A 20,869-nucleotide genomic window follows, 5' to 3' on the forward strand; every position below is an offset into this window, starting at 1 on the left:
TGGTTTGCCAACTCTATATCAATGTTGCATGATTGATCTTTATTAGTCATGTTGACAATGTGAATATTTGATGATCAAAAGTTGCAATTGATGAGTATTTGTTGGCAATGCACACTTGTACTTAATGCATTTAAGACATAGTAACTTCTAACATATGATAATGATCTTCATAGGAAGTGGGTGGAATGCACTGTATGAAACTAGTCAACTTCTCTATGAATTTTGGATTCCTTGGTTAATTGTTAGCTATCGTGTCTTAGCCTGCGCATGCAAGACAGATACTTTGTTAGTTTTGTTTAATTACACTTTTCAACTTTGTGATGAATAATTTTGTTTAGACTCTTCCAACATATAGACACGAATATGTACATGATCATGTTGCAAGAGACATTAGACGAATTTGGAAGAAAATATTTCTTACTAATTAACAATACTTAGTAATTTATGTTTGCCACATTTGAATATGTACTATTCATAATCTATCCTAGTATACAAGAAAAGAACGATTGTCTTAGAACAAATCATAGATACTATACTGTTTATAATCACCAAGATATAAATATATATGCGCAAGCATTACAATATAGCTGTAAAAACTGACTATAGAGAATTCAATGAAATGTTTCAAGATTTTTGCTTATGTGTGCAAGAATCTTCAACATTAATCTCTAAGTGCAAAAACTTTTTTATATTCACAAAGATCTTATTGTGGATGCACAGATGCAGGTATATGTTTGAGGAGTGTGCTTTCCATATTATTTATCACATCCACAATTTTAGATAACTTGCTTTTTAGAATACCAATCTCCAAAATTATCTTGTCATTAATTGACAAAACTTTCTTATCAACATTATTTGTCAAGAGAAGAGTTCCATATGCTCTGCAACCTGTATTATGTTCTGCTGCATCCACAAAATTGCTTTTGTAGTCCACTGTTTCATTCATACTATAGAGACTCATATCATAGGTGCTTGAATCTAGTTCTTTAGGTCCACTTTTTGTGTTCCATGGGAGCATTGGTTTAAGCTTGTGGTTGTTCATGTTCTCGTACCCTACAATTTCTCAAAAAATATAATTAGATATCTTTCATGTTCAAATGTATTTGATTCACGTTTATTTGTGCAAATGATTCTAATTACTTGGCTACACTATCTAATATTTTTCATTGACTATGATTAGAAAATGCATCAAAAACGGTAAAAGGAAATACCATTTTGTTGTTGTACTCCTTTATATTGAAAGTGCTCAGATTTCAAAATTTCAATAGCATTTTGCAATAAATCTGAACTTGCAACATTGGAATCGTAGGTTGACGATGGTTTTCCTTGAAAGCTTGAATGCATGTTCGAAGTATTGTCCAATTTGTATGCATCGTTGATGCTATCATTTCCAACACAGTTATGGGCAACTATGTTTCTTAGTAATCCCGATGATGTATGTGTATATGGTGGGAGATAACTAGTTTGATATTGATTAGGAAAAATTGTTGATGATTGACAATCTTTAGTTTGTTTGACTGCATCAAAATTGTAATTTGTAGGTGTCATTACACAATGGACATTAGGTACTACTGTGCTATCAAATGGGATGTCATCTAAGGATGGTCTTTGTGATAGTGTACCATCATGTATATTAGACAATGGTGCACAGTGAATCTTTATGTTTTCCTCTTGATGGGTTGTGGTCTGGTAGATCGGATTTTCTGTTATTAATGGGTTAATATGCACTAATGTATCATTGGTTTCTATTGCACTTTTCTTATAGCATTCTGCACAGTCTATCACTCCTCTCATAGAAAGTGTTGCTTCATCATATGCATTTGCAGCTTCTTCTAGCGATTCAAATGTTCCAAGCCATTGGCGTCGCTTAGTTTCTGGATCCTTTATCTCTGTAGCATATCGACCCCAAGGACGTCTCATGATACCCTTGTATTTCCTATGCTTTGGACTTTTTTTGGACCTGGAAGACAAGTTTTTGCTTTCTTTAAAGGTGGACGTGTCTTCATTCTCCAAATCTATAATTCTTTTTGCCTTGAAACAAGTCATCTATATTCTTGGTTCTGTAAAGATGGTGCACAATTTAGACAAAGTAGACCAATTGAATAGATGAAAGAAACAAAGATATCGATATAGTATCTTTTTACTAAAATGCTATGTAGAACAATTCAAAATGTTTACCATGATTTTGTTATTTTGAATATAGTAATTTAGATCTCATTAGAAGTGATGAGATCTAATTATCTAATTTTTTCAATTTGCAATCCTTTATTATTATTTTACCAAACAATAAGAGTAGACAATGTTTAAATTCTAATAGTTCTTTTGACAGATTAATGTACATCATGTAAGGGTCCAGATCCAGTATAAAAATAAACTTACATAAGAATTCAGAAAATGGATGCAACAAAAGAAACAGGTAACATGAGTTGATCCTGTGAATCAGTAAGACTAGATGATGTTTAAGGTCTAACACTTCTTTAGATAAATCAATGCAGATCATGTAAGGGTCCAGATCCATTATGAAATAAAAGTTGCATAAGAATTCAAAAAGTGGGTCCAAGAAAACAAAGAGCTAACATGACTTGATGTTATGTTCTTGGTGCAGCAAGTATTTTGTAGCCAGACACTTCCTTTAAATTATATATGTTCACATTGATTAAATTACATGATTCTCAAAAATTGACTCTCCAAATGTATACTTGTCTCTATGTTATGTCCTTCGAGCTCCTAAAAACTACATATATTTCTCCATTATGTACAAAGTGACATAAAAAACTATTACGTCAAATGCTAATAGGAATATGAACAAAGGTGTTTCCTTGACAGTAAAATATAGCATTAAGAGAATGCATATGTTAAGTACCGTGAACAATTCAGGTAAAGGCATGGTGCCTTTAGGAATCACCACAACAATTTGCTTTGGGGAACTTGTTTGTATGTGGAACCTTGAACTTTATATACCACAATTATGTCTTCAAAGCTTGTCTACCCTGTCATATGAATATTGAAACCTTTTGTTACATGCCTATTGCTATCTGTCTAGTAGACCATGTAATTATAAATCATTTAACATTATCTTCAAATAGTATTATAATTAATAAATTGAAAGGCCTATTGATTGACATTGCTATTTTTTGTCTCCGATTAAAAGTCACATAAATTTGTCGCACAGTTTCATGTGGAGTGCAATATTCGAAATTTGGTTTTTTCTTAGTGGAGACCCATGAATGTCCTTAGTTCTAATGTCTTTTTAATATGCAATGCTAATTCTAGCATTTTCTCAAAAAATTGTGTCAATGTTCTAATGCCAAATATTGAATAATATGACAACTTAAAATAATAAATACTAACTGTTTCTACTAACTAATGGATGGTTGGGTCTTCTATCATTATGCTATGTTCGTCCTCCAATGCAACTACATCTATAGCTATTAGTGGAAAACTGTAAAAAATTACATTGAAGTGACATTGTAGTGTAAAAAATTAGGTATTACGTACAGATGTCGTTGATGCTTTCGCAGATCGAAAAGCTATAATTGTCGTAATGAATTTTCAATTTCCATAAATTTTTCATGAAGGAATTGTAGTAATTATAGTTGAAGTATCCTATGATGCTTGAAAGCAAGCATAACAAATCATATGCAAATTTGATGTGCTTTGCAAACTTGGAATTTCAACAACAAAGAGACATGAATACAACTTTTTTCTCATGGAATCAAAATATTACATGAAATTGATTCTTTTATCATTGGTTGCCATTGTACAAATTATCGAATAATCTATTTCTATAGCACAATGGAGCATATACTTATACATTATAAGTATTTACTTTTGGCAACAACCATGTTGTAAAAATTAATTCATCCATAGAGGATGCGCCATCTTCCAATATCTGCTACAAGATGAATGCCAGGTGGCATCTCGTTATTTGGAAATACAAACAAATAATGGTATGAGTAGTGGTGCTTTATGCTTTTAGTAGCTATAGCACCTGTAGTACCATCATACCATTCTCCTAGAAGTTGTATACTGTCATATGTTATAATCCATTCAAGCGAGAGAGTTGGATATGATATGAGAAGGTTTATTATGCATACAAGTGTATCACTTTCAACAGGGGTTTTAAATGGTGATAGCTGACAGAATAGTGTTTTGCATGCTGGATTAAAAACATTTATGAATTGTTCTATACTATGATTCTCATAAGGAAAATGGATTAGAATATCTTGACAGTGAACTATGATATGAGCTTCAGTATATACTCGCACAAGATATTTCAAGTAAATCAATTCTCCATTTGTCATGAATGGAGATAAGACATGAATTTGATTGGTCTCTGGTATTGACTGAATGTTTCCCCATCCATTGTATTGAAACATTGCATCATGGTTTTCATAAAAATATTTTTCCAATATATTCCTTTGACATTCACTTGGAAGTAGTTGGATTCTTTCAAGGACCTCAGATTCTGGATTTTCATGATCTGATGGGTAGTTTATTGTATTTGATGCATTTAGAGTGTTCATATTCATGCAATAGAAGTATAGGAAACCTGTCAACAATGGCCAATAATTCTTAGATTTTGCTAAGCGTCAATGAATTCTAACACATAGCTTAACTTCATTACATAGTACAAAATGATAATGAATTGATTTCTTCAAATAATTGAATATTTGTTTATCTAAAATTTCAATATCTCTAACCAGTTTATAATCTATGATTTTTTTTTGGTTTTAGTTAGTTTTCAGTTCATTTATCCTTTATTAGAAGCTATTTTGTATCTTAAATATATATCGAATCTAAGTAAATAAACATTGTTTTATGGGTAGGATTTATATACATAATTTTTTTGACTACACACGATAGAAAATATGTTCAAACTATGTTTCATGGTATCTAAACAATGTGAATTTGAAAAACTATGTTTCATGGTATCTAAACCATGTGAATTTGAAACATCAATTCTTTTCTCTAAGTGACAATTGATACAAACATCCCTCAATCAATAATTTAGAAGAGAATATGGAAAACCAAGTAGATAAATTTCCCAAAATATCAGTACTAATGAAATATTAGTGTTCTATAAATTATTGTCATAATTACGACTACTTGATGATTACAATTACAAATAAAATTTGGACTTTTAGTTTGAAAACTTTGAATTGAAACATACCGATTACTTGTAGCTGGCAATGTCAACTGTCTGAACAAATTCCAAAACTCCTAGCACAGTTCAAACATCTGCGAAATCTACAAAATTCAAAAGTCACCAATATAAGACATATAATCCATAAATAATTTTTTTTCACCTTATCAGAATACATCTTTTACAATGAAGTATGACAATATGCAAAGGAAAACATAATTTATTAGGCAATTAGGCATTATTTATCATGCTACATACCCATTTTTTAATTGGTGTAATGATTTTCAATCTATGTTCAAATTTCTCCATTTCTACTAATACATGTAATACTTAATGTACAAACTACTTCAGTGCAACAAGTCTTCGTAAAAAAAATCACACTTTGCAATATGGAAAACAAAAAGACATATTACTAACTATGGATACAACATTTACCACACAAGAAACATGTCAATTAATTTATCGACATCAAATGTTCAGAATTTAAAGAGCATTTTCAATACTATTCTTAATCAAATAATAATTTCCTATCTAATGTATATGCATTAAATTTGATCATCATTGGTTTTGATTTAAAAGATCACATAGTTAAAGACTAGTCCAAAATATAACAGTTTACTATTTATAGCATTGATTTTACAAAGCAGTAGAATTCATTTTTCTAGCAAGGTTAGAGGTGTGTACAAATTATTGTATACAAATTACATATGCTATGGAATATGTACATAGAATCATGACATGTTATCTATGATAACAAGTCATGTATTCAAATTTTGGCAAGCTAAGAAGTAGTCATTTCTGCCAAGGAGCAATTGTTTTGTGCATAAGTTCTGATTGGAGGAGGAGACATATGCATTTGGAGGAATATGAGTGCATTGCATACGGCTGAGATTCTCAAAGCACTCTGCTGTGAAAAATGCGAACAATGAGCATGCAAGGCATGATCAACAATTGCCTTATATTTACTACTAATCGCAATTTTTAGGGAATTGTACACACAAGTTGTGACAGCAGATGAACTTAAAGATTCTAGTGAAAATAGTCCACCTATAAGGTCATTACTCATCTCTATAACATATGCAGCAATGTATGGATCATAGTCTTCTTCAGTCTTGAAGTAATGCTTCACATACGCATTTGCTAATTGCTTCACAATTTGTATATCTTCTAAAAGGTCCATGCAATTGGTCAAGAATTTAGAAACAATGTCTGCATAATGTGTTGAACTAGATTTATTCTGCAAGAATTCTTCACTGAGCACTATGCGCAAAGATTTCTCAACATTTGGGCATTCAATAATAAACACAGTCTCCAAATGTCTTGAGTCAATTGCACCAATAATTGGAGAAGTCCATTGTGCACTTGGGCATGGAATAAAAATTCGGTCACACATTCTGAAAGTCCAAATCTGCGAGAAGTGACTACGAAATTAGATTAAAAAAAAAGAGTTATAGATAATAATTAATATGTTTTTAGACATGGAATAATGTATTCTTATTTGACCTATTTGCAATGCAAATGATACTGTAATTTTGTTTGATTAGTATATTGGCCTTGTTGAAATGGATTTGACTACTCACCCTTGAAAATGTTGTTTGTGTCTTCTATGATTGCTAAATTATTTCTTCACTTTCATGAACTTGAAGTTGAGAAATTTGTCTCTGGTATCCAATACTCTGACTCATTATTTGTGAAATTATTAAAATCATTTGCTAGTTTTCTCACATGGAGGCAAATATAGAGAGAATAAGGTGATGTTGTGCTTTGCTTGAACATTAATCAAATGGGTATTTCGAATGCCAAGGAGAAAGAACTGATTAAATGCCAAATATGGGAAAACATGCATTGATTTACCAGATCTTTGACCCTAATGTGAAGCTATATGCAGAAAGTATAAGTTGACAGATTCTAGTCAAACAATTTCATTGTGCCCATGAGAAGGCTCATAAGATTTCAATATTCAACACTGTCAAAGTTTCAAATACTAGCCCCAAACACTTTTGGTAGCCTTTGATAAACAAGCAATTAAAATAAAATGGCAAGCTATTTGTGGGAGTTTGAAACTTTTTCAGTAGACAATGGTAATATGATCCCTTAGACTTTGAAAGCATTGATCTTTGACTATAACTAGCTTTTGTTCATCATTACAAACAAACTAAACCATTTTTCAACTTACAACATAAGCTATACTGAGCGTATTCTTTATTTCAAAAAACTACGAATAGTATCATGACTTTTGAAACTACATTTTGGGAAAACCGATACTAGTTTCATGAATACTGGCACATTAGACCCATACAAATTTCAAAAGAATTACTACTAAAACATGTCAGTAAATAAATCAATGAAAGTTGAATATTCAATTTCATAGAAAATTTAAATCATTTACGTGTAATTTTTTTGTTTTCTTTGTTCAGATTTCATCATTTTAACATAAATAGTTATTAAAATTGTTTAAAAATATTACTCGTTGAAATAATTTGTACCAAAATATACTGACAATTATTTACAATAATAAAACAATAAAATCAATATATTTCATTTTTTAATTGAAACAAATATAGTTATTTCATATATTTATTAAACTATTCTTATAATCGATGATATTTATAACTAATGTTTCGAGGTAGAAAAATGCCTAGTTGTTATCAACTTATGTTAAATATGTTAATGATATGTGTTTTCCTGCAAACAAATTCTGAGAACTTTAACTAGACTATAATCTTAATATTAACTAGCTTCAATTATGTTTCCTGATTTCTATTATAAACAAATATAGAATCTCTTCAAACCTACTCATAACAAAAAGTTAATTAAAATAAAATTAAGTATATAGGTATAAGGTATAAATCACAATAAAAGAAGAGTTGGTAGTGGTCCAATAATAGGCATAGTAGTTGGGCATACTTAGTCCTTTATTGGAGCACAAAAAGTGTCACATGAATACTTATTCCCAAAAAGAAATGACAAATCTAAAAAAACAATTATGTGATTCCATATTACTGTACCAATAAGCACAATGACTTAGTGCACAACTATGATCTTGCATTTTTAAAACCATGTTGGATGCCTTAGACAAAAAAAAATGATGATGTGCCATTATATATGATAGGTGAGACTTGAAGCCATTTTTTTCAAAATGAGACTTTCCAAGTAACGAGTTGTACAAGATTAAGAATGATACGAAATGTGCACATAGAATTTTGGATGTTCTACTATAAGACTCTCTCAACTAAACAAGGTTTTCATACAACCATGCATGAGGCTATATTAACACAAGACAACAAATTATAATGTTTCATTAGGATATGAGAATAGATATAAATCATTACTACAAATACCCATAAACTAGGTTTTATACAACCAATAATGTGATTCCACATTAATGTACCAATAAGCACAACTGTGATCTTAGGATTTTTAGACCATTTTGGATGCCTTAGCAAAACAAAATGTTGATGTGTCATTACATATGATCATGGGGTTCGAAACCAATTGTTTTGATAGAAGACTTGACAAGTAAGTAGATGTATAAGATTGAGAATGATATGAAATATCACATAAAATTTTGTGTGTTCCACTATAAGACCCTCTCTCCACTAAGTTAGGTTCTCATAGAACTGCAAACGATGCCATATTAAGGCAGGACAACCAATTAAACTATTTCCTTGTAAGAAGAGAACATATATAAGTTATTACTACACATGCCCACAAACTAAGTTTTTATAAAACTATAAAATGAGAAATAACTATCTAACTAGCAAGATGCACCATGACATCAATTAGTCGATGTTGCATAACTAAAATTTCCTACTTACTATGATCATCATTGATAAGAAGTCAAAACTTCCATACAACATTCAACCATCGATACTATAGTATATCCTAATGACTAAATAGTATAAAACAATTTAAAGAAATGTTTAAAATATTTCCTAGACTTTACCTTTTATTTTTCCTTAAAACACATAATTAACTATTTAAAGAAATGTCAACCAATTTAAAATATTTCCTAGACTTGACCTTTTAGTTTCCCTTAAAACACATAATTAACTATCTAAAGAAATGTGAGCGAAATGTTTCCTAGAAGACTTGGCCTTTTAATTCTCCAACACATACAAATTACATGTGACATGCGTGTCTGAGCAAAAATTTGAATGGAGGGGGGAAAAAGATAAGATTTAAGTTCCTGGTCATGTTAGAGATGGGCAAGATTTATCCTGGCATTAAATCCAAAGATTTTAGTTCCAAACTCTGCTCGCCCTTGGTTTCAAACTGACGCCCATAAACATTCCAAACACCCTGCACGTGGTTCGAGGATGAAGCAGGAGGATACGCTAAAACAAAGTGGGGTGTGCAGGTTTGTCTGCATAAAATACAGAGACTTTAGTGTTTCCCCACGTCACGCCTGCATTCGACAGGTTGAGGTACGTTTGCGGTGAAAAAGAATGGGAGTAACGTTTTTAAAAAATATATATATTAATTACATTGCCTTTCATTTTATATATATATATTTTTGTTTTCTAAACTTTATGAAGTTTTGTGGAAAGGTGGCCAATCCCATTTCAAGCGAAAACTTTTATGGCAATCTAAAATGTATGGGGATACGTAAATGAGTGAGTGGAGGTCGTTGAGAGAAAGGTGGAAAAGTGGGTGCGTCCTCCAAGACACCCTCCACCATAAAGACCTTCTTATCTCTTTTGAATGTGCTCACTGCCCAAGGAGGAAGGTCTTTTAGCATAGTCAACCGCATTAAATTAGGCAAGTGCCCTTCTTACATTCTCCCAAGATGATGGCGGCAAGAACTGATTGCTAAATCCTCTGACATCGTGTCAGGAACCATCATTCCTTTTAGGCGCTTGGCAGAGGGATTATATTTTTACTTTGTCTAAACTTGACGGTTCAACCACTCTGCCAATGTGGAGACCAATGAATTAAAGGAGAACAAAAATTATCTCAGCCTAATTTAACTTGCAGATGCTTTTGGATGAAAAGATTTATGCGACCTGCTACTTCACTAATAATAGTCTGACCAGCAATCAATATAGGTGCAGAAACTCTAGTACGCACTTTAAAAAGCTATTAAACCAAGACCCCCATCGAAGCAAGATTTGAAAAGATGCGTGCACCTTTGGGAAAAGAGCAAGAGGGCTGAAAATATTCACTATTTTTCAGTCTTAACAGAATTCACTGTTTTTCAGTCTTAAATACCTTTTGTAAGCGCTTACTCACAGTCGCGCTCAAACATAATTTCTTTCTATTCTACAAAGAGTCATCCAAGCGCATGAAGCAATATTCGAGCTTATTCTACCACCAAAATTTGGATTCAATTATAAGAGAGAAAGAAATAGGTTTGTTGTTTCCGGAACAGTCCATTAAGCGCTCAAATTCCATAGGACCTGATCGGAAGCATATTGGGGTGATAACTGCTTTCCATAACAGTTTGTTGATTACTTGGAGGCATGGGCTTTTTACTTTTAAATGTGATTTGGTAAGTGTCTGAGAAAAGAGCTCATGACATTTTTGGGTTCTTTGTGGGTATGCTCGAGTTTGATAAAAATGGCCAAAATGAGCTAACAATAAACTAAAGCTGTCATATTCTATGAAAAAATGCATCCTTTACCAAAATCATAGCAAGTGCAGTGTCAGAAGCAAATTGTGCAGATCTGTACAGCTACAGCCAGATGTATATGAACAAGAACAGCTAGAACGAGAGAAGGACGACAACAAAGAAGAACAATTTGAAAATAGACATCATGTATGGCAAGGAGTATAAACAAGAACCCATTTTCGCCTGTACCCATCCTACTGCAATTAAATATACATGTAGATATATAACAGGTTTCAACTATAACACGCTGTGTAAACAAAGACAGCTCAAACACAAAGCAAAAAGAAAAACACAGAATCGAATGGAAAATGCAAAGCATGCTTACCTGAGAAGGAACAAGCACTGTCTAATCTTTCCTCTCTGGTTTTCATGACCCCAGAATCTGCTCATCTCTCTATTTGTAACTCACGCACACCGACATCCACAGAGACCAATAAAAAAAATCAACCGTGGATTCAGGGATATTGAAGATTCAGAAATTTAATAATGTCACTGTTTACTCAGAAGAATGAGCAAGGGTGGAAGGACAATGAAAGATTTAAAAATAATGATGATAGAGAATTGTAGGCAAATATTCAACACTGTCAATTCTCAGTGTAAGACCAAATGCATCGTGTCCTCATTTTATCCTAAAATGTGCTATCATATGCCAACACAACAGTTCATGATTTGTACTTAGGCCACAAAGGAAGAGATTTTGGTTAGATTTTCTGCACCCTCCCTGACACAGCCATTAAAACTGACAAGACAAAACAAAATCATGAAATTAAAGACTGCAAAATACCCATCAACGAGATGAAATGTTACCATTTCATCACAAGATGGTGGAAACCCTACTGTTTGCAGTACTCACCAATTAGAATGTGACAACAAAGCACTCGTGAAAAATAATTTAACTCTGAAAAAAAGCAAAACATAGCAAAATAGGTCGTGGGGAAAAAATAAAGTTCTCCCATTGATCAACATTAGTGGACAAATAACAACAACCCGGTTGCTATAGTATCCTGCCATACGGCAGGAACTAAAAATAATTCAAAAGTAATTTTTAAAAATAAAAATTTTAAAATTATATTATTAATATGAATGAATTTTTATTGGGCTATTCAAGGGCATATTGGGGTTAATTCAATTTCAAATAGGGAGAAGTCGTTCTGGATACCTTCAAAGGAGGGATGGGTCAAAATTAATTTCGATGGGGCGACAAGGGGAAACCCAAGTGTATCAAGGTGTGGATGTGTGGCAAGAGATCAAAAAGGCAACATTCTTGCATTTACAGCCAAACGCTTGCAGGATGGTACAAATAATATTGCAGAATGTTTTGCTGCCAAGGAAGCTTTGGGGTTAGGAGCAAAAATTGGATGTAAACGTATTCATTTGGAAGGAGACTCGGAAATCATTGTCAATGGCATTAAGAGAGGAAAGATGGAGGCATGACATCTTGATCAGAGTATCCGGCAAATCAAGAAGTTGCTTCTGGACTTCGAGGATTTTAAAGTCTCACATTGCTTCACTGAAGCGAATAGAGTGGTGGATCAGATAGCCAATTTAGGTGCCAATTCAGCATTGGGTCCTCAATATGAAATTTTTGAGGACTTTCGTCACCTTGGAGATTGAATAAAGAGAGTAAATGTGTATGGCCATTAGATTTAATAGTTCGCTCATGGTATCTCAACTGGGAGTTTGAAAGGAACTCATGATTTCGACTCATGAGGACATTAATCATCCCAGGTTAAGTTGAGATCTCCATGTATCCCTCGCACATGGCAAAGGAGTGTATGGTTTGCTTTGGTATGTTTTTCCAAAAAATTTTGAGGAATTTAAATGCAGGTGGAAGGAAGGGAAAGTTCATTGTTTTTGCTCCGAGACATAATTGGAGGCAAATTTTGCTCTTGGTTCAAATTCTCAGATATAGACCTACCAAGGTTCAATATCCACATGATGCCTGAAACACATCTTTTTTATTGATGACCTGAGGTTTATGAAAGGAGTTCAATAATTATTAGGGCTAGAATACCTAGAAGCTCACTGGAAGAGGAGGTCAATTTTGGATGTGGCATGGATGTTTGTGGCGCTTACGTTGATGGTGGGGGATCGAAAGAAGAGGTTCATCGAGTTGTGGCTACAAGCGTGGACAAACAATGGCTCCTAGGACTGGAGGACATTATAGAGCGAGTTGTGTTGGGCATGGGAATTGAGATGGGTGTCGAACCCTAGCAACTGATTGGTGGTGATGACTCCTCCATTCAACCACTTGTAGTATGGCCTTCTTCAAATATGCAAGGCGACCATATACCCAAAGCAATAAAGGGTTGGAAAATGATCATGGAATACCTACTTGAGAACATTTGCGTGACAAAGGAGGGGGAGCGAGGCTTTATGAAGGCCACGCCAAAGAAGAGCACACTAGCCCCAGGACAATAGCTTCACCATCAGATTGCAAAGAAACCTCATCTACATGAGGGCGTGACCACTACAGAGGAAATGTGGGTCAATGCCTCTTTGCTTTTTGAGGAGGGGAAAGGTTGTGGAAAGCATTGCAGGATGAGTCAAGGATTCTTAGTGAAGGATGACCACTTGACCCCAACCTTCACTCGAGAGGAAGCAACAAATTGGTTGAAGTAGTAGTTGACTTCGGAGATGGTGGTGCTCCTTTTTACTTTAAGATCAGTTTAATGTATGGGTGGGTGCTTGTACTATCAGAGTGTTAATACTCTGTTGTTTTTGTTTTTGTTTATCTAATGGTTCATGTAAGGGCAAGGGTAGTTTACAGTGTAAGGCTCTCAGCCATTTTACCACAATGTACTCTCTTTATCTTTATCAATACAAACAAATATTACCTATAAAAAAAAAAATTAATGAATTTTTATTTTTAGTTTTTATTTATTTTTTAGTTTTTTTAAGCAAGCTCTATCTAGGGGGCAGTTTCCTTTTTATTATCAAAATAAAACTTACATATGGAGTTGGAGATCACTTCTCCACTTACATGATAGAAACCAAAACTACCAGCTTCTCGCTTTAATGAACCAAGTAGCCAATATCTTTGTCAATATATACCATCCTTTTTGTAACTTCTACTAGGAAAATATTTCCATTTGTTTGGTAAAATGACTCAAATTTACTCATGTCATTCTCCTTCATCATGTGTGACTTGAAAATAGACTAGGCTTTCTTCATAACCTTCTTCTTTCCTTCAGCATCCAAACAAAATAAGTCCAGTAAATCCCCTTCGAATATACTAGTGTTAATTAGGTCCATTGCATTCATCACCTCCAAATACATCTCCTCATTAACAATCCTACGAATCATACCATAGGTTGTCAACGGGTGACCTGAGACTTGAATAATTGGTTGAAACAGATCATGAACCAACTTTCCATCATGAATGTGACTGCTTCCCTAGTAATCAATTCCCAACAACATGATGATTGTCTCCTTCTCACAGTCATTTTCTTGATTGAAGATTCTATTGATTGCACCTCTAAAGACTCCACCCACTCCTCCACCTATGAGCACTTATAATGGACGCCCAATATATCCGCTGTTGTGACTATAACTTTTAGGCAAAATGATTTAAGGCATTGAATTTATATCAAAAAATAGGACATGCTCCAAATCTTAAAAAATCTTAGCCACAGATACTAAGGACCACTACAGAGATATAGTGGACCAAAATAATGTACGCCAACCTCCACCTCGTTGTTGTCAAGCCATATGTTTCTAACAACTTCAATCAATCTTGGCCCTAGGGAGAGAAGTTGCATCTATTGAAATGACATCGCACAGACCCATAGGGATTTCCACATCGTGAACAAACTCCAGATCTATCAGAGAATCTACCCCCATATTTGTCAAAAAATCTACAACCTTATTCCCCTCTCAAAAAACATGTTGAAGACGAAAGTCCTGCAAGGATTTGATAGCCACTTTTATCCTAGGCAGCAATCTAGCTAGTTTCCACTTGCAAAATTCAACTCTAATGACTCTGTTGATGATTATTTCTGAGTCTCCTTCAATGACAACCTTATTAATGCCTTTGTTAGTACACCAACTCAGCCCTGCTTCCAGAGTTCAGATCTCTATCTGATTATTAGTAGTAATACCAACACTTCGTGCAATGCCACACACCATTTTTCCATGTTCATCTTTGATTATAGCTCCCAATCCACTTCTACCTAGATTCCCTCTACTAGCTTCATCAAAATTCAACTTCATCCAATTTGACGGAGGAGCCTGCCATACCGTATTACTCTTTTGGCCCTTCTATTTTAATCTCATTTGAATATTGTACAAATTGAACTGCCATGTCATAGTCCCAACTTGACTGGTGCTAATATTGTACTCCTTGTGATTCAGAGACAAAAACTTCCTCAATTGATGCATGTATCCTGAGTTTTAACTCATTCACTGACAGTCATTCCTCTTTGAAAATCCTATCCATATGTGTCATACCAACATAGACGAGTTTACTAGCCATAGAAGACCCCATTTAGATTTAGCTTTATCTATAGGCCACAAAGCAAGAAATTCTAGCAAAGAGCTATTTTTGAGTAGATACCACTGCAATCTACCTAACAACCAATCACAACATTCGCTGGTAAAAGGACACCAAAAAAGTAAATGATCGTGTGTCTCTTCTACTTGCTTGCAAAGAATGAATCACTAGGGACCTGCAATACTTATCATCTTTAGTCTATTACCCATCAAAATCCTATCGTGTAGTGCAACCCATAAAAAGGCCTCCACCTTTGGTAAAGGCCCTTTACCCCAACAGAGTTTGGATGGCCAAAATTTATTAAATTGCCTTTGTCTAAGAAGTTTGTAACCAAGATTAACTTTACATGTCCCTAATTTGGATGCAGACTAGATTAAAGAATCTGTTGAGGAAGATCTAATCATTGTTTTGTTCAATAGTATAGTTTGTAACAAAGAGGATTGTTGTGACGAGGCCTCACCAATAATCCTCCATCTAGCCCTCAATGAAGCTGGAGACTCAAAATACATTTAATCTGCAACCCAAATGCCTTTTGAAGCTTCCATTAAGTTAACCCAATCTTTATCCATAAAAAAAAGAATTGGTACGAGGATCCCCATTCCAAGAGTCCCTTCAAAATCTCGCTCTCCTCCCATTTCCAATCTGCCACATTAAGTGCTATGTGATTAACTCATGACTGTCCCATATATGTTTCCAAAAATGAGAACCACCAAGTGCATTTGCAATTGTCAGAATCCTATATGATTCCCAAGAATCAAGATACTTAGCAGGCATAATACGACACCACGGTTTCTCCAGAGACTTTTACACCTTCTAGACCAACTTAGCACCCAATGCCTAAGTTTGTAGAGACATCTTACGAAGCCCTGCTCTCCCACCTCTTTCACAAAGCAAGTTGTGTCCCAACTGATAAGAGGAATCTTCCTCTCATCCTTTGAGCCCTCCCAAAGAAACTTCTTAAATATGTTTTCTAGACCACTTGCCACTCTACTAGGGAATTTATATACAGACACATAGCATATCGGTATAGCTAATAAAATAGATTTGATCATTAAGATCTTCCCGACCCGAGAAAGCCACCTATTCTTTCAAGATGAAACTTTCCCTCGACACTTGTTGATTATGTCCTCCCAAAAACTTTTATCCACCTAACCCACAAATATAGGTACCCCTAAGTAGATAACTAGGAATGTACCTTGCTCAAATCCCAATGTCAGAGAAATGAGATTCCTCCTGTGACTTGAAGTATTGAGGAAATAAATCTTTGATTTGTGGATGTTCATACATTGACTCGATTTCCTTGCATATATATCCAACACCTCTTTGATAATCTCTGCCTCTTAAATGGTAGCCTCCCCAAACAAAATGGCATCATCTACAAATTGGGAATGAGAAAAAGGCTCTAGCTCATTATGAATAGAGATGCCTCTCCATCTTCCAAGAAAAGTTTGTTTCTTAATAAGTATACCTAGAATCTCTGCCATCAATACAAAGAGAAAAGGTGATAGGGGATCACCTTGTCGCAACCCATTAGTCGCTTGAAAAAACCCACATACCAATCAATTAATAAATATGGAGAAATGAACAGATGACATGCAAAATGATATGCACTTTATCCACTTTTGTGGAAAAAAAAATCCAGAAAGAACTTGCCATAAAAATGGCTAGCAAACTTTATCATAAACTTTGCTGACATCAAGCTTGACAACCATACTTGGTTTCTTCAAGGAATATAAACTATGAATTAACTCGCCTTCCAGAAGAATGTTAACCACAATTTCTCTACCTGGTACAAATCTATGTTGCTTTGGTATAAATAAAATGAATGAATTGTTTTATTTATTTCATATAATAATTTTTATTTTTTTAAAATGATTTAGTAGTTTTTTTTTTATCAGTAAGAGGTCGAAGCCAAGATTCATTAGATTTATTATGTGTTGTGATTAATTATTATTATTTATTAAGCTCGAGTAGATTCAAACCCAAGACCTCCCTTATAAGAGGCACACAATTTACCGTTGTGTTGTAGGCTTTTGCCTTAAATTGATTTAGTAGTTAATACCTTGCCATCATGTATAAAAAATTAGTGAAAAATGAAAGGTTATCTCATATATTATTTAAATTTGTTGAAATTTATTTTTATATAATTAATATGAATGATTTACATTTATTTATTTCATATAATTAAATTAGTTTGTTTATTTAATATGTTTTAAAATTTATCTATTTTTCCCATGGTGAGGGATTTGCAGTTGGGAGAATCCAAACCTAGAGTTAGATTTGTCATAAAGGGCTTGGTTTCAACACATTTGAGCCAGGGCATGGAGTAAATTGTGTATTTTTCAACTCCAAAGGTGGGTGTGTGGCTTAGAGACAAGGACACGAATATTTAAAAAGTAGAAGGGACAATGCTAACTCATTTTGTATGGATATTTCCTAAGCACCAACACCATGAGGGGTTTAAACAAGCTTGAGTTTGTTGGTATTTACTCAAATTATTTATTTTGGTGCATGTTTATTATTAAGGAATGTGAGATCAGTGGTAGAAGCTTACCTTATAAATAATCGTCAGACAATGCCAGATATGATTGCTTTTAACTTGATATCGATCACAGGAGTGACCCAGAATAAATGCTTTGTCTGAATTTCTAATATCTTACTTCTTTCAATGATCAATGTTGATGTAGTATTTTTAATTCATGAGTGAGCATATATATAAAGATGTAGATCAGAGGTAATAAAATATGATGTGTGATGTGTTTCCAAATGATCATGTCACTTGATATATATAAGGAATAAATGGTTGTGTCTCATGTAGAGACATGACTCTATGTGTGCTTTGTGCAGGTAGGGTCATGCCTCCACATCAGACTCCTCTTAACCATCAATTGTTATCCTCAATCATATTCGGTGATTATATGTTTCAAAGAGCCCGACCATTATTGGTGTCTGATATTTCATAATACCCAAACTTAGTTGGTGATATGGCACAATGATAACAATAAATAATCAAATCATATTCATAGTATGATCGTTGCTTTGTAATAGGGATTCAAATTAGATCGAATCAATTTGAATAGTCAATTAAGATACATCTATATGTATATATAATTATGGAAATCTCATATACAACAACTTCTCTGTTCAAAGGGTTTGTGGTCTTGTTTAGATACAGTGCAACCAATATTTTAGAGTCAATATTAGACTTTGCAACATAGGAATATGATTGATGAAGCCATGGGTTTGATTTATTTGAGTTTGTTAGATGACTTACAGTTTCATCTTGATGATTGTTCCACTCCTCAAGAAATGTGGGACAAGTTCAATGACTTGTTTGGTACCATCAACAAATTCAAATCACTTTAGATTGAGGCAAAGCTTGCTTCTCTTGTACCAAATGATTTTCCTACTACTGAGGACTTTCTTATGAGATTCAAACAATAGAGAACTTTGTTACAGGGATGCAGGAAAGAGAAGACAGATAAGGAGTGTATCTATCTAATTATATCCAAGCTTCGAGGAAACTTTCAAATTTTCTCTTCTACCTTCCATTCCACTATGGATGCCTTGGGTCCTAGATTTATCATGCCCACTTTTGAGGTCTTTTGTGATCGATTCACTGGAGAGAAGTCCAAGATTACACAATTGGCTACTATCACCAGTTTAAAGACATAGGCATTGGTTGCTCATAAATCTACAGGGAAGCTAAAGAAGAAACTGAAGCCCAAGATAGATTCAGCAGGCAGTGAGAGTTCCTCCAAGCCTACTCCTAAATCAAATGCTTGAAAATCCTCTCTAAAGGGTAAATCTTCTAAGTCTGTTGAGTCATCCTCCAAGACTAAGAAGTACACAGGTGATACTTACAGTTTTGTGGCAAGGAAGGACATCCAGTTTCCATGTGTTGAAAATGTCTTGAGGCTTTATAGGAGGCCATGTAATAGCACAAGATTACTTCTCTGAAGCCACCACCTCCTCCTTCAGGGAAAGGACATGCTCTTTCTGCACAAGCATTGTCTTCTATAGCTACTTGGATTCTTGATTGAGGTTACCTCACTTGCTTAGAGTGTTACTACACATATTATAGTTAGTGATTCTACATAGCTTTCAGTCACAGGTTGAGGAACAATCTCTTTAAAGGTTGGTTCACTGCAGGATGTTCTCTTGGTTCTGGCCATTTCTATGAACCTCTTATCTATCTTTCAGATTTTTCATTGTGGCTCAATTAAGGCATTTGAGTTATCACCACATGATGTGGTTATTCAAGACCTACATGATCCTAACTCAGTTGTTGCTAATGGTAGTGTTGATCTTTAGTCTCGCTTATATCATTTTGATGGCTTTGAGAGCTCTATTTTTTTTCCATGTCAACTATAGATATCTATGATAGATGAGTACATAGGAGCTAGTAATTGGGCTACCTCAAATCTCTTATAGTAACAATGTTTGTCAAGGTTGTGCACTTTGCAAACATCACAGAGATCCATTTCCGACAGGTAGATCCACATGTGTTAAGGCACCATCAGAATTAATACACAGTGATCTTATGTCATTCCCCACTCCATCTTTTTTAGGTGCTTGATATGTGCTTACCTTCATAAATGACTTCTCTAGACACATGCGGGTGTACTTTTTGAAGTACAAGTATGATGTCCTTAATTCATTTCAAATCTTTAAGACATTTGTGGAGAAGCAGTCTGGTCTTTCTGTCAGGTGCATATGCACTGACAATGGGGGGAATATGTGAATTAGTCTTTCATATATTTTTGCACTGAGCATGGTTTACAACATCAATTCACAGTTCCCCATACCCCTCGGCAGAATGGGGTTGGAGAGAGAAAGAACATGACATTATGGGAGATGGCCAATTGTATGATATAGTCTTGAGCTATGAGTTCTTAATTTTGGGCTAAGGTTATTAGTTGTTCCAATTATATTTAGAACTGGATGCCTTACAAGGCATTGTGACACATGACTCCTAAGGAGGTTTGAACTCATGCTAAGCTAGAATTTCTACTTTTTGCATTTTTGGTAGTAAGGCTTGGCTATTTATTCCAAATGCTTAGTAGAAAGCCATCGAGAGGAAGAGTTGACCACTCATCTTTATTGGTTACTGTGAGGATGTGAAGGTGTACAGGTTGTTTGATCCTGATTCTAGATATGTCTCTTTTTGGTGAGATGTTCATTTTGATGAGCGTTATCATCAGATGGAGCCACCATCACTAACTTCTCCCTCACTACCCAGTACTTCCTCTAATCCACTTTATTTTGCATCCTCCGAGGAAGACCTTGATATTGATCCCCCTTCACCACCTCCACCAGTTGTTCAGCGAGTGCTCAAGTGGGCTTGTCCTATTGTTGATGCAACAAAACCTATGTTAGGTGACTCTATAGATTCTCGTTGCACTCATGCTCAGAATTTTGGTACTAGACTCTTGAGTCATGTCATTTCATATGATCCACAAAGTTTTTCACAAGTGACAGGACACTTAGACTGGGATAGGGCTATGGATGAGGAGTACTCTTCTTTGATGAAGAACCACGCATGGGATCTTTGTCCTCTTCTGAAAGGAAGAAAGTTGGTTCAATGTCGATGGGTGTATTGTACCAAGTATGTTGCAGA

The sequence above is a fragment of the Cupressus sempervirens genome, chromosome 5 (assembly GCF_028749045.1).
Source record: "Cupressus sempervirens isolate cs-2001-9-10 chromosome 5, ASM2874904v1, whole genome shotgun sequence".
NCBI classification, from domain to species: domain Eukaryota; kingdom Viridiplantae; phylum Streptophyta; class Pinopsida; order Cupressales; family Cupressaceae; genus Cupressus; species Cupressus sempervirens.